General features: G+C 48.9%; 1 protein-coding gene across 1 annotated transcript in view; it reads left to right on the top strand.

Moving 5' to 3' along the window:
- Positions 1 to 12,104, top strand: part of PPP1R16B (protein phosphatase 1 regulatory subunit 16B) — a 66,883-nt gene that overhangs the window by 33,769 nt on the left and 21,010 nt on the right. The gene's annotated exons all lie outside the window — the stretch shown is intronic.

Raw genomic sequence — 12,104 nt, 5'->3', positions numbered from 1 at the left:
GACCTGCCCGTAATGAGGACAAGCTACCGGTGCAGGGAGAACGGCACTGCCAACAGGCAATGAGCATCGCTTACTCTATTTAATTAAATTTTGGGGGGCTTTTTTTTATGGCCTCTTTTTTTTTTTTTTGTTTGGCAGCTGCTTAACGGGGAAAGTAAGCTGGGGGCAGGGAAGTGTCCTTATTTCAAAGGGTCTACCTGTAAATCTGGGCCAGATCCGCTGGTACACGCTGGCTGCTTTGTGCGACCCTGGTAAGGAAAGCAGCCATAAATGTCACTTGATAGCTGTTCCGCTTTGCTCGATGAATCTGGATCAGTGTCTCTCTCCTTCCTAATAGGGTTAGTTTTCTTTTGATCTACCCCTGTTAGGGGAAACGTAAACTGATTTAGCTGCTCCCAGCCATTTTCCATTTGCCTGATGGCTCTTTCCACAAGGCTGTCTCTGCTCTACCCTAATTACTGTTAAATTGTCTGATTCTGTAGCAGGTGACACTCTGGTATATAACTTCGTAAATCTTAGCCAATATTCACTGGGAATCTTTTGCCAGATGTTTTGTTTCATTTTTGGACAGATTAGTTTTAAATTGGCAAATGCACTAGATGTAAGGAGAAGACAATTGCTACTAGCTGTCAAAAAGAAAACACTAATTATCAATCATGTTTTATTGAGCCTCTGTTGAACTGATTTGCTGTAGAAAACATCATTTTCTTGTACTCTGTCTTCAGGAAATCGGATTTTTGTGGGTTCTGCTCTCCCAATAATGGTGATGTATGCTAGAGCGTGGAAGAGAGGAAAAACTAGCTCAGGGTTAAAATCTGTGACACCCTGGAATTTAAATCACCTGTTTCCAGGAGCACAAAACCATTATCCATGCTGGTGTTCCATAAAATCATTGCAGATGCGAGTTCCTCGTCGCTTCTGTGTGTAAACCCTGCCTGTGTGTGTGATTTACGGCCCTTTCCCGGCCGCCGCGGGGTTTAGCGACTGCAGCAGCGGCTTGTTTGTTTGCTCTGAACGGGCCCCGGTCTTGAAAAGGAGCCTGGTGTTACTGTGAGAGAAGATAAGAATAGTTGGGGGGGGAAATTTCCGTGTTCCTGCCCCGCGCCGGGGCTCGGCCGCGGCGCTTCCCGTGACGCAGAGCGGCAGCGAGGCACCCGCGTCCTCTGAAATCACCTGGGTTTCGCAGAGCTGCCGCTACGGTCGTTAAGTTAATTAGGTTTTTAGTGAGTTATCCTCCTCTGTGGCTGCACGCGATGTCTAAAATATCTCTCGCTGTGCTCCTGTTGTTCTTTACGGCGCTCGGCTGTCTGGAAAGGCAGGTGGAGGCGGAGGAGCATCTCCCAAAGGGCCTCCTGTAGCCCCTTCCTGACCCCAAACTGGCTTCGTTTCTCTCCTGCGATAAGTCGAGCAGGGGTCAGCAGTTTTTATCAAGCTGTTTTTCTCGTGAAAAGGGAAGCGTTATCTGTGAGGGGAGATACGGTACCCTGGGTGACGTGGACTGGTGGGAGCTGGTGCAGAAACGTGGCCAAATAGGACCTGTCAGTGGGTCTGCGTAGCCTGGCCCCTGTCTCTCGCTGCTGGGTTAGTCCTGGGGGATGGGCTTCCTCAGCAACAAATTCCTCCTTCATTCCAGCAAGAGTACTGGAAAGGAAGGGACTGCCCACCAGGAAGTCGAGGAAACCTTGTCATTCAAATCTAGTCCACTATCTGAAGAAACTCCTTGATTTAAATACTCTGGGGTGGAGGAAGGAGGGACCAGATGGTTGCAAAGCATCCCAAACCTGCTGGCAATGTGAGGAGCTCTTTATGAGAGCTCCTGCTTCTCCCACGGTTCCTTGAAGAAGCTCTTTCTAATGCTCTTGGGTTCTTACTGTGGATTAGAAATCCAAGGGAGGGTTTTCACGTCTTGCCCAGCTGCCCTGGGGCTCCTGTCTGTCTGAGCTGCCATCTGCCTGGGGCTCTCCTGACTGGTGCTGGGGTGGAGGAGGTGGCATTGCCTTACGTCTTGTCCCCTTGCCACGGTGACTCTTCAGATCACAGCTGCCGTGATTTGTTCCTCTCTGCCTGCAGCGGGGATGGCCTCGCCTGCACCTCGCCTGCGTGTGCTGAGCGTTCACCTCCGCTTTTATGGCAGTTTCATTTGGTAGACATCCCGGGTGCGTATGTTCTCCTTTTCAGTCTCTTCGATGCTGTTGGTGCATTCCAGGCACAAAACACCTCAAACCAATTTGGTTTGTTGGGGCTGTCTAGAGGAACAGTCCTCTCGGCGGAGAGAGGCTTCAGCAGTGAAGAGGTTAATACAGTCTGTCCTGAAAACTATCCGTGCCTCGTGCCAAGCCTGATTGTCATCTTGCTCCTTTTAGCCCCCGCAGTTGTTCTGTCCCCAGAGCACCGAACGTGGCCATTTGATCTGCGAGGGATGCGTGTTTGTTGGGAACCCGTCCCTTGCTTCCGTGCTCCCAGTGCCCTATTAGGTGGAAGAGGTCGTGCCAGAGCCTGCTGTTCCTTTTTGTGTTCTTCAACCAAAGGCACGTGGTGATGCATGGAGATCTTGGCCAGCAAAACACGCTCCGTCCCTTAGTAATAGGTTGCACAGATTATCCAACTTGTGCAACCAGGGCCCATTTTAACTTGCGTTTTGCTGGCGATCCCCTTCTTCCCAGGTGTGCTGGATGGAGGAAAGGCAATGGTCCTGTCGGAGTGTGGAGCCAAGCCAGAGGTTACGGCTCTAAGAGCTGGCAGCAGCAGGGCAGGAGAAGCGTGCAGCTTTCACACGCTGCCTTTTCAAAGGAGAACAGCTAGAATTTGGCTCAAGATTTGTAGGTCAGGTTTCCATTATACAACTGAACTGGTTGCAGCTGCTCATGTGAGATCCTGACCTCGTTGGATGCTCCTGGTCTGGTGGGCTCCTTTCCTCAGGAATTACTCTTTATGATGAGATGTAGAGAAATGAAGAGGATTTCTCTGTTGTAGCACTAACTGGGGTGGTAACGGAGGCTTGGAGTAGGATTGGCTTCAGTCTGGGAAATGTGGGAAACATCCCAGAAGCATTTGTTACAAACAGCTGCTTGGAAAGTAGTCAATTTTTTTAAGACTCTGTTTTTTTACAGACAAAGGTAGGACCAAAAACAGTTGAGGAGAGATCTTATAATTGACCACAGACCTAGTAGTGAGGATCAGATCTCCTGCATCTCCCAAAACATGTGCTCTTGGCACAAGTCGCACTGAGCTGTGGATCCCTGCCCATGTTTGAAGGACAGGACTGCTTGTCTGAGGAAGGTTGTACCCCTGGTTTAGTGAGTGAGAGTGTGACCCTCCCATTTCATTTCACGAGGGATAAAATGGTCCATGGCATCTCCAGGAACCAGAGCGCTTTGATTCCTGTCCTCGCAATGGTCTGTAAGGGCCTGGTCACCCGCTCCCGTCCTTGAAGGACTTGCTCTTGAAAAAGATGCTATGGACCTCTTCTGCTGGGTGTTGGTAAGCAGAAAAAGATGTATTCTTTCACCAAAGTTGCTCAGTTGTAGTCGGTGCTGGAGAACCTGAATTTTGTGTTTAGTAGCAGGAAAAAGCAGGGGAGGGCTGGATGCGGCCCAAGTGGTTGCATGGGGCTGCACGTCTTCCCGGTACCGTGCACGAGCCTCAACCCAGCTCCTGGTTCCCCGTGCTGTCACCGAGATCCACTTCTGCAACCTGTAATTAGTGCTGTCAGCAGAGCAGTGTAAGCAGCCACTTAAGCATTAATTACTTTAATGAACTTACTAAGGTGGGTTTAGCTACCAGAGCATTTTGTTGTTACTATAGATTTTAAAGTCAAAATATTGGAGGGTGGAATCGATGGGAGATGACGCAAAGCTCGAGCCTGGCTTTCCTCTTGTCTTAATGTTGCAAGTGTGGGGTTTTTTTAGCTCTTTTCTCCTCCATTGCACGGAAGCAGCCATAGCAGGAGGGCGCGAGGGGGCTCGTCTCTCCCCGACGGCAAATACGGAGGTGTAAGGGACGCAGTGAGCACAGGGCCACCTGCCATTCAAACCCAGACGATGGAAGTCGCCTTTCTTGGGTTGTGACAGCTAAAAGGCGGCCCGTGACGCTTGGGCTCTTGTAGTGTTAAATACGTAATGAAAAACTCCCTGCTGTGAGGGATCTGCTGGTGGGGGAGCACTCTTATAAGCGAACACGATGGAATAAAATGCTTCATTAACAAAACCAGGTTTAATACAGAAGTAAGCAGAGTTTTCACCATGGTGGAGAGGACGAATGGTCCTGCCCTTGCTAATGGCGAAACTTAATGGGGAATTTTAATGGCTGTTAATTATTTTGAAAACGGCAGTTTTCTTGGGAAATGCAATATACTTTGGCAAACTGAAGCTTTTCTCCACTGTTGCAGAAAGGAAAACTATAATTCCTCTGAGCTGACTCTTGCTGAAGAGGGTATGGGAGGCATTAGACTTGCAATACTGACGTGGAGACTTGGGCAGGGCCTTTCATCCCGGGACAAGAGACCTCTCAAAGGGATGAAGGGAGACAAGTGGGATATATTGCTCGCTCTCTGCTGTTGCCTGCAGCTCCTTGTTCCCAGCATCAAGGAGTTACGTCTTCAATGTTCAGAGATACTGCTCTGATAAATGGGATGCTTTAAACCCATGTAAGCCCTGTAGGAATTATGTTTTATTTTTTAATTTGGTGGTTTAAACTATGTATTTTGTTAGTATTAATAAGCTCAGCATGTAAATACAAAGCAAAATAAATTTAAAAAAAAAATATCACTGTACATGCTGAGACTAAAGTGCTCATCTCAGACGGAGGATGAAACATCAGTGACCTGCTCTGAAGCACCAGGGCAAAGCATGTTCTGCAGAATTTCAGTTCCACTTTACATTAAGTATTCACCAACGAGGCCAGAGACCCCTAGACTGCCCCCGAAGGCTGTTAGAGCAGTCTTGTAAGCGTTGGGAGTCTTGAGCTCCATCCCCGGTGTGAGCTGCGCCTCTGGGTTTGGAGGTTTGGACCCCAGACCTCCTGTGGGGAGCATCCCCGCTCCTCTGCCACGACGGACACCGCTCCTCTGCAGTTTGTCAAAGGGTTTTCTCTCTTTTCCCTCATCTGATCTGAACGGGTTTTCTGAATTCAAGTCATATTCTGTAGATGAAAGTGCTTTAAGCTGAGTGAGATAGCTTCTGAAAGCGAAGGAGCCACTCGCTGACAACGACCCCGTGTGCAGTTTCTTTCTTTATGGCATCCAAGCGCAGGAAGCTCGGTGGAGGAGAGCTGTCAGCAAAAGCCCTCTCGGTTTGTGTTGGCGTGGAGCGGGTGCTTTGGTGTCTGAGGATGTGGCAGGGATCGGTGAAGGCAAAAAGTTGGACCTTTCTTTTTTCTTTCTGAAAAGTCTAAATGTTCTCTCAAGCTGCTTCCCCAGCTCCCAGCAACCACAAAGCTATATTTGCATCGTTACTTATCTTCTACTACTTGAGGTGGTGGGAAGCAGAAATCACGTAGAACTTGTGGGAGAAGAAGTTTGAGAGAGTTGTCAACATCGTGTGATGGGGCAGGTGACATAAGTATTATGCGAGGTATATACAAAGTACTTGACAGTCAGGTTAGATCATCCCAGGTTGTATCATTGCGTGCCCACTTGTTTTGACCTAATTTAAAGTCTTTTGTGCAGTCTTTGAGGAGTCATGGAATGGGGTCTCAGACCTTCTTCAATGAAATGAAGAAATGTTAAGGAAATGAACTGTTTGACCACTATTCTTGATAATAATAAAAAAATATATATTTTTTTTTTTTTAACTTGGATGCTCAAGATAACGCATCTTAAATTTGGATTGCATGGCTAGCAACCTGCAGCAAGCTTATGCCGTGATCTTCATTGAGCAGGCCATCCTCAACTGGATCAGGCCCAGGGCCCACGAGGTGGACGGTCTCCAGCTTCAGCCCCTGGCTGGGGGGACTAGTGTCCTCTGCGCACAGCAGCCATCACACAGACTTCTTTATATACCTTCTGTCAGGCCTGTCTCATTGATTATAGGTATTACCGCAGCTGTGAAAAAACTACATTTCTGCCAAGCTCAGGTGCTAACTTCTGATTCAACTCTTAAACGGTTTCCATGCAGCGCTGAATACCTTTGATGCTCGGGGATAAACTCTCTTGACGTTTCTGCCAAGGCTTCGCTGGTTGCCGAGGGCTGGGAGAGCAGTCCCTGTGGCTCTCTAATCGGCTTGGTTGTGTTGAAAACAAATTTGCAGCATGGGGAGCTGGGGTGCACAGGTGTTTCTTGGAAATGCCCCCACTTGCTGTGTGGTGGTGGTACAAGGATCTAGGCTGGGTCCCACCAAGGGGCAGTGTCCCGCTGGCTGTGGGACTTGGTGGCCTGTGACAGCTGCTCGTTGCCTCTGCATCACGTGCCCGCATCGGGCTGGCACGAGGGTGGCGCTCGGCATTGGGGATTGCTTTGGGATTGGAGGTGTTTGACCTGGAGAGCAAACTGAATGCGCCTTTTGTTAATACAAAAGAGCAGTTCTTGACTGTGTGATTTGTCTGTGTGTGGTCGGTGCTGAGATGAAGAGTGAAAGTGGTTTGAAACTCTGGGGGAAAAGCAGGATTTGATCAGGGCTGAAAACTTGCAAACTTCTTGGGCTTGCAGGAGGGGAGGTATGAACGAGGTTGTCCCGGCTGGGTTCCTGGTGAAGATGAGGGATGGTTGTGAAATGTAGACTCGGTGACCAAATGTGCCTCGTTCTCCGTCTTGGTGATGGCATCGTTCCTCATGTGTAATTAAACGAAGCATGCTGCTGCACCACAAGCCCTTTGGATGACCTTGCTCCCCCACCTCTTGCAACTCACTCTCCTGGCCCAGCCCAGGTCCCCGATGTGGCCAGCAAACAGGTCCGAGCCGAGCGGTGGAGACCCTCCTGAGGGAGCGAAACCAGCCAAGAGCTGCTGCCGAGCCACAGCATCGGCTTCTCTTTTTAAAATACCCATGGATGCAATTACCTAACTCTGCCAAATGCAAGGTTCACCTCAGGGTCTGGGTGCCATCGAAGCTGTTAGTGTTGAGGACGCTTCATCTGCTTTGCCCAGTTCTTGGCTGAAGAACTGAGAGGACGGGGGAGAGGAATGGAGTTTTCTTGTGCTTAAAGGGCAGAGCTGGGTCCTGGGACTCAAGGGCACTGTCACAGCTGTGCCGTGGACTGTCACTGTGACCTTGGCAAAGAAACCTGAGCCTCCAGAGTCTTGGTCTAACTCGCGCTGAGATGTCACATCTGTGAAACGAGGCGAATTCTGATTGTAAAATCCTGGGAGACAGCCTGGAGCTTGCTCTGCTAACGGCGGTGGCGCTTTCGGGGATCTCTGGATGAAAGGCTCTCTTGAAATTCAAATCTCTGAATCGTGTAAAAATTGCTGCTGAATAATTACAGGTTGCAAAAACAGAAGGGCTGCTGAGGATCAGCCGGTGCTTCTTTGGTAAAGTTCAGGTTGCTGCTAGACTTGCCTGAAAGATTTCTTTCCGTAGCATTTGCTTTTTAAAAGGAAACCACAATCTCTTTTCATGTGACCAAAAAAAAACGCAAGGGGAGAACTTTCTGCCTGTGAGGACATTTCCCTTCCAGCACTGCTCAGCGTTTCCAGTAAGAAAGGGCGCTGGTGAGCTGGGGGGGTGATGTTTTAGCAGATTACACTTTAACTCCTGGCGTTCCACCTGCGGTTTCCCGTGCGGGAGATGGTGTGGGACACATCTGGGCTGGCGGTGACCTGGGGGCTGGCACCGGCTCCTGCCGCTGCCCCGTGGCACCAGGCTGGTTTTGAGAGGGCTGCATGGCAGAACGTGTCCCACCTTCTGCCTCACACAGGCGATCAGACCGTGGCTACGTGGCACCCTGTTTCAGGACTGCGGTGACCCGTGGGAGCAGAGCTGAGGATGTGGTTTGGTCCTGCATCTCTTAAAGATTTTCCTCCCCAACGTACTCATCCTAAACTAAAGGGAGATAAAATTGGAGGGGTGGGGGGGAAAACCCAAACATGCAGATCAAAGTCAGAGTGGATGCTGCTGAGGGTGGAGAAGGTACCGAAACACCCAGAGCAGTTGGAGCTTCTCTGAAGACCAGGACAAGGATAGAGATGCACAAAAGGGTCTCTGGAGTGGGGCAGGCTGAGGGGCAGAGAAGGGGAGAACTCCTGGGCTGCAGCCAGCAGGCTGTCACTGCGGGGAATGGTTTGGAATTCATTCAGGGCAGCTTGAAAAGCAGATAAATATTTCCCCACCCCTCCACCAAAACCTCTTTTCCGTTACTCTAAATAGAAAGTTTCCTGTTTTATAATTGAGACTCTTAAAAACATTCGTGTGGTTCAGGTCAACGTACAGCTGCTTAGCTGAGGCCATGGGACGTCTGAAACACGAGCTGGGGCAGAGGCTGTTGACTCTGGAACCTAATAACACTTTCAAATGGCAATATGAACTATTTCCTGCTATACAGAGCGTATTAGAGTATCCTCTTGCAAATACGGGCAGGCTGGCTCCGCGTGGAGCTTGGGGGGGTATCGCAATTCTGCTCCTCGGGCACTGGTCGCATATTATTATTGTGTTAATGCAAATGGGGAAGCTCTTCATGTACTCGGAGAGCTGCAAAAGTTTACCTCCTGACACCATTGCTCCTTTTTATCTGAACACTTCTTAAGCTGTAATTTCTATTAAAGCCAATTATTTTGGTTTTTTGCTGCATTTCCTTTTTGGTGCCCTGAAAGATTTATTTCCTAGCGGGCTTAATATAAACATCACAGGTGATGCCTGCTGCAAGTCTCAGTAGGTAGGTTTTGGTCCAGTACATCAAAAGTAGTTTTTGAACAGGTGTATAAGTGGGATCCTCTGTACTACTCAGATAAAAGGCTTTGATGTTGTGTTGTCTGAATGGATTTGCCTGTGTTGTCAGGACTTCCAAGAAGAGCTTTTTGTAGAAAGAAAGCTGGAAGTAGCCAGAGCACTAGGAGAACAGCAGGTCCTGGTCGAGGATTTACTGACTTTGTAGGTGCTCTTTGTCGACCTCTGCCTGAAGCATGAAGGGAAGCGAGTGGAGCGATAGGACGAGGGGGAACGGTTTTAAATTGAGAGAGGGGAGATTTACATTAGATATCAGGAAGAAATTCTTTCCTGTGAGGGTGGTGAGCCCCTGGCCCAGGTTGCCCAGAGAAGCTGTGGCTGCCCCATCCCTGGGGGTGTTCAAGGCCAGGTTGGACGGGGCTTGGAGCAACCTGGTCTGGTGGGAGGTGTCCCTGCCCAGGGTAGGGGGTTGGAACTAGATGGTCTTTAAGGTCCTTTCTAACCCAAACCATTCTACGATTCTCTGTGTTGCTCGCCTGCTTGCACCCACCCAACCCAACATTTCAGGTGCTAACTCAAGAGACGGGGGATGCAGGTTCCTATCGAACCGCTGCTGGAGGACGTGGCTGTCCCTCGTCTCTCGCTTCCCCTTGGTGTTCCCTGCTCAGGTTGCTGGATCCGACCGCAACGGGATGATTCCCTCTGCTTGTTGGCAGTGCCTTCTGCTGATCACCATCGCACCCTATAAGCCAGCACTGCTCTGCGCGTCGCTACGGCTTCTGAGTTGGGAAACTTGGCCTGGGTCTCCTCGGTCCATACCTCCACAAGTCAGGCTTAAATAATTATTTATTTTTTAGTACTCTTTAAATACCTAGTCCAAAATGCCTCTTAGAGAGAGAAGGGGCTCTTTGGCAGCCCAGGTGTCACTGTCGCAATGATAGCGGGGAATCCACTTTCCTGGCTCCCTGCCCACAGAAATCCTGCTGAAGGCAGCTGAGCCCGAAGGTTATATAAAACACTTATCCCTTTTAAAGCCCGTCATCTGTTTAAAAACCATACCCAAATGATTTAGTTATTTATTCCAATAACAGATTGAGGAATGGGAAACCAAGAAAGTAATCTCTGACTTTAGTTTTCCATTATGTATTTGGTATCTCCTGCGTGGACCAATTTCACTGTTAGTCTGAGTAGGAGGAGAGGATGAGGATGCATTTGAACATGATGCTACATCCTTAGGAAAGCTTTTCAGATGGCGGCATCCTCTAATTTTTATTTTCCCTATTGAAATGAGTTTGGCTTTGTTGCTGCTGCGCCCTTTGAGCGATGCTGGTTGCAGAGGGGTAACTTGCACACTGTTACTCATCTGAGTAATCCCCAGCGGATGGCAGCTGTTAAAGAAAGATGCTTTAGCATCGCTAGCGCTAAGTGGATTATTGGAGCCTGAAGTCCTATCGATGCAGACCAAGAGAACTGCGGGATGCAGGAGGGTTTGGGTGCCTGGCTGTGGCCCGTTCATCCAAGACGCAGCTGTAGGTGACTGTCCCCTTATAGTGTTCTTCTTGGCGCTCTGGTACTACAAAGATGGATCGGGGTCCAAGCATAAAGCAAAAATTGATTGAAATAGACACAAAGAGGGAGAAAAAAAGAATTGGACCCTGTGCATTAACTAAATGTGTGAGCTGTTGACAGCTCTCACTTGCTGTCAGAATAAAACCTGCGTATGAACTGGGCCCCAAGCTCTGCCGTGGGAAGCGTGCTCCCTGGGGCTAAGGAAGGGGATGCCCTCTTAAGCCAGAAGCATCAAAATCAGAAATAGGTTTTCCCGGAGAGAAGCAGCACCTGGGCTGAGTGTAGCTGCATGAAATGTCCCTGCCCCTGTGAATGTGGCACGAAGCGGATGGGGCTCTGCTGGCCTCTTCCCAAACTTCACAGGTTTTGTGGGTGTACGAGAAGGAATGTGTGTGCCCAGCCATAAAACTAGGTGGGAAGTGTCTTAGCGGGCTTTGAACCTTCCCGAGAAAGCTTGGCGATCAGTCATGATGGGATGTCTCAGTTGCTAGCTCAGCAGGCAAACTGGGCCATATTTATTTTTAGCTGTACTAAATGTCTGAAGCCGTCTGAGTTCGGGGGGGCGGGTGGGTTCTATGTGGTGTTTTTTTTGTCTTTCGAAAAGCTTTAAGGAGCTGCAGAGTTGATCAATGGACCAACATGGGCTATCAGTTGTGTGTTGCAGGAGGATAAGGCTGAGCAAGTTCATCCTGTCATTGCTCAGGGTTTAGATACGCTCTTAAATGTGACTAGTATAGTATGCTGTGTTAAGAAGCTGGATGCTTTGCCGGCAGAGCGCTCGTCGCTTCAATGCTGTTTTCCTGGCAACGTTTCTCCTGTGTAATAAATACCCCTGCAAAACCATAGCAGTAAAATGCAGCTTTGAAGGAGGTGAGCCCATCCGTCAGACCGAGCCTGGCAGGCTGGGGGTCGGTCCTTCTAGACCTTTGCCACCACACCTCAGTGGCACAGGCACCACCGGCATCTTGCTACAGGTAACGCTGGGAGGAGTTTCTTCTGCTCCACTGTGGTTTTGGCTCCAGCTACGGTTGGGTGGAAGTGACTTCTAGCAACGTGTAAAAGCGTGCATCTTAATCCAAGTGAAACTTCATTTTATTCAGTGAAATCAGGTGTAAACAGACAAGAATTATTCTACCACCGTGGAGACCTCAGTGCAATAATAGCTTCTAAAGGCAGCCTGAGAACCAGAAAGTGAACTAGAAGAGTTTAAATATTTTCAAAAGAAATCGTTGAGTGCAAAGGATCAAGATAAACCTGGATTTTTAAAAACTAATGGCCTGTGTGTGTCTGTAAACTCGGAGCACACAGGTAAGCCTGCCTGCCAGTACGGACAGTTTGCCAGTGTATATATTTTGGGAGGAATCGGGATCTCCTATCAGAAGGGTGTTTGGGGTCCCCCCGCCCCTGGTATCCGTATCAGTTTCAGTTGGCTTTTTCTCTCATGAGTTATTAATACATGAGGTATGCAAAAGCTGGGTATAGATGGGAGTGTAATAGTATCCAGAGTTTTATGGTGTAGCTTATTGACTTAGGGGGAACTGCCCTGACAAAGGCATTTTCTCCTCCGTGGAAAAGTCTTCATCTGGTTTAGGAACTTTTCTGGAAAAGCTGCTTCTAGCGTAAACTCAGTGGGAAGTAACATCGATGAAAAATAATAGCGCTGTAATATCTCTTCAGGTGAGAGAGACGATTACCCCACATTGAATTTTCCTTAGAGGG

Source organism: Chroicocephalus ridibundus, chromosome 12, assembly GCF_963924245.1.
Source record: "Chroicocephalus ridibundus chromosome 12, bChrRid1.1, whole genome shotgun sequence".
NCBI lineage: Eukaryota > Metazoa > Chordata > Aves > Charadriiformes > Laridae > Chroicocephalus > Chroicocephalus ridibundus.
Note: the sequence above shows the minus strand (reverse complement) of the source record. Positions and strands in the feature narration are given on the sequence as shown.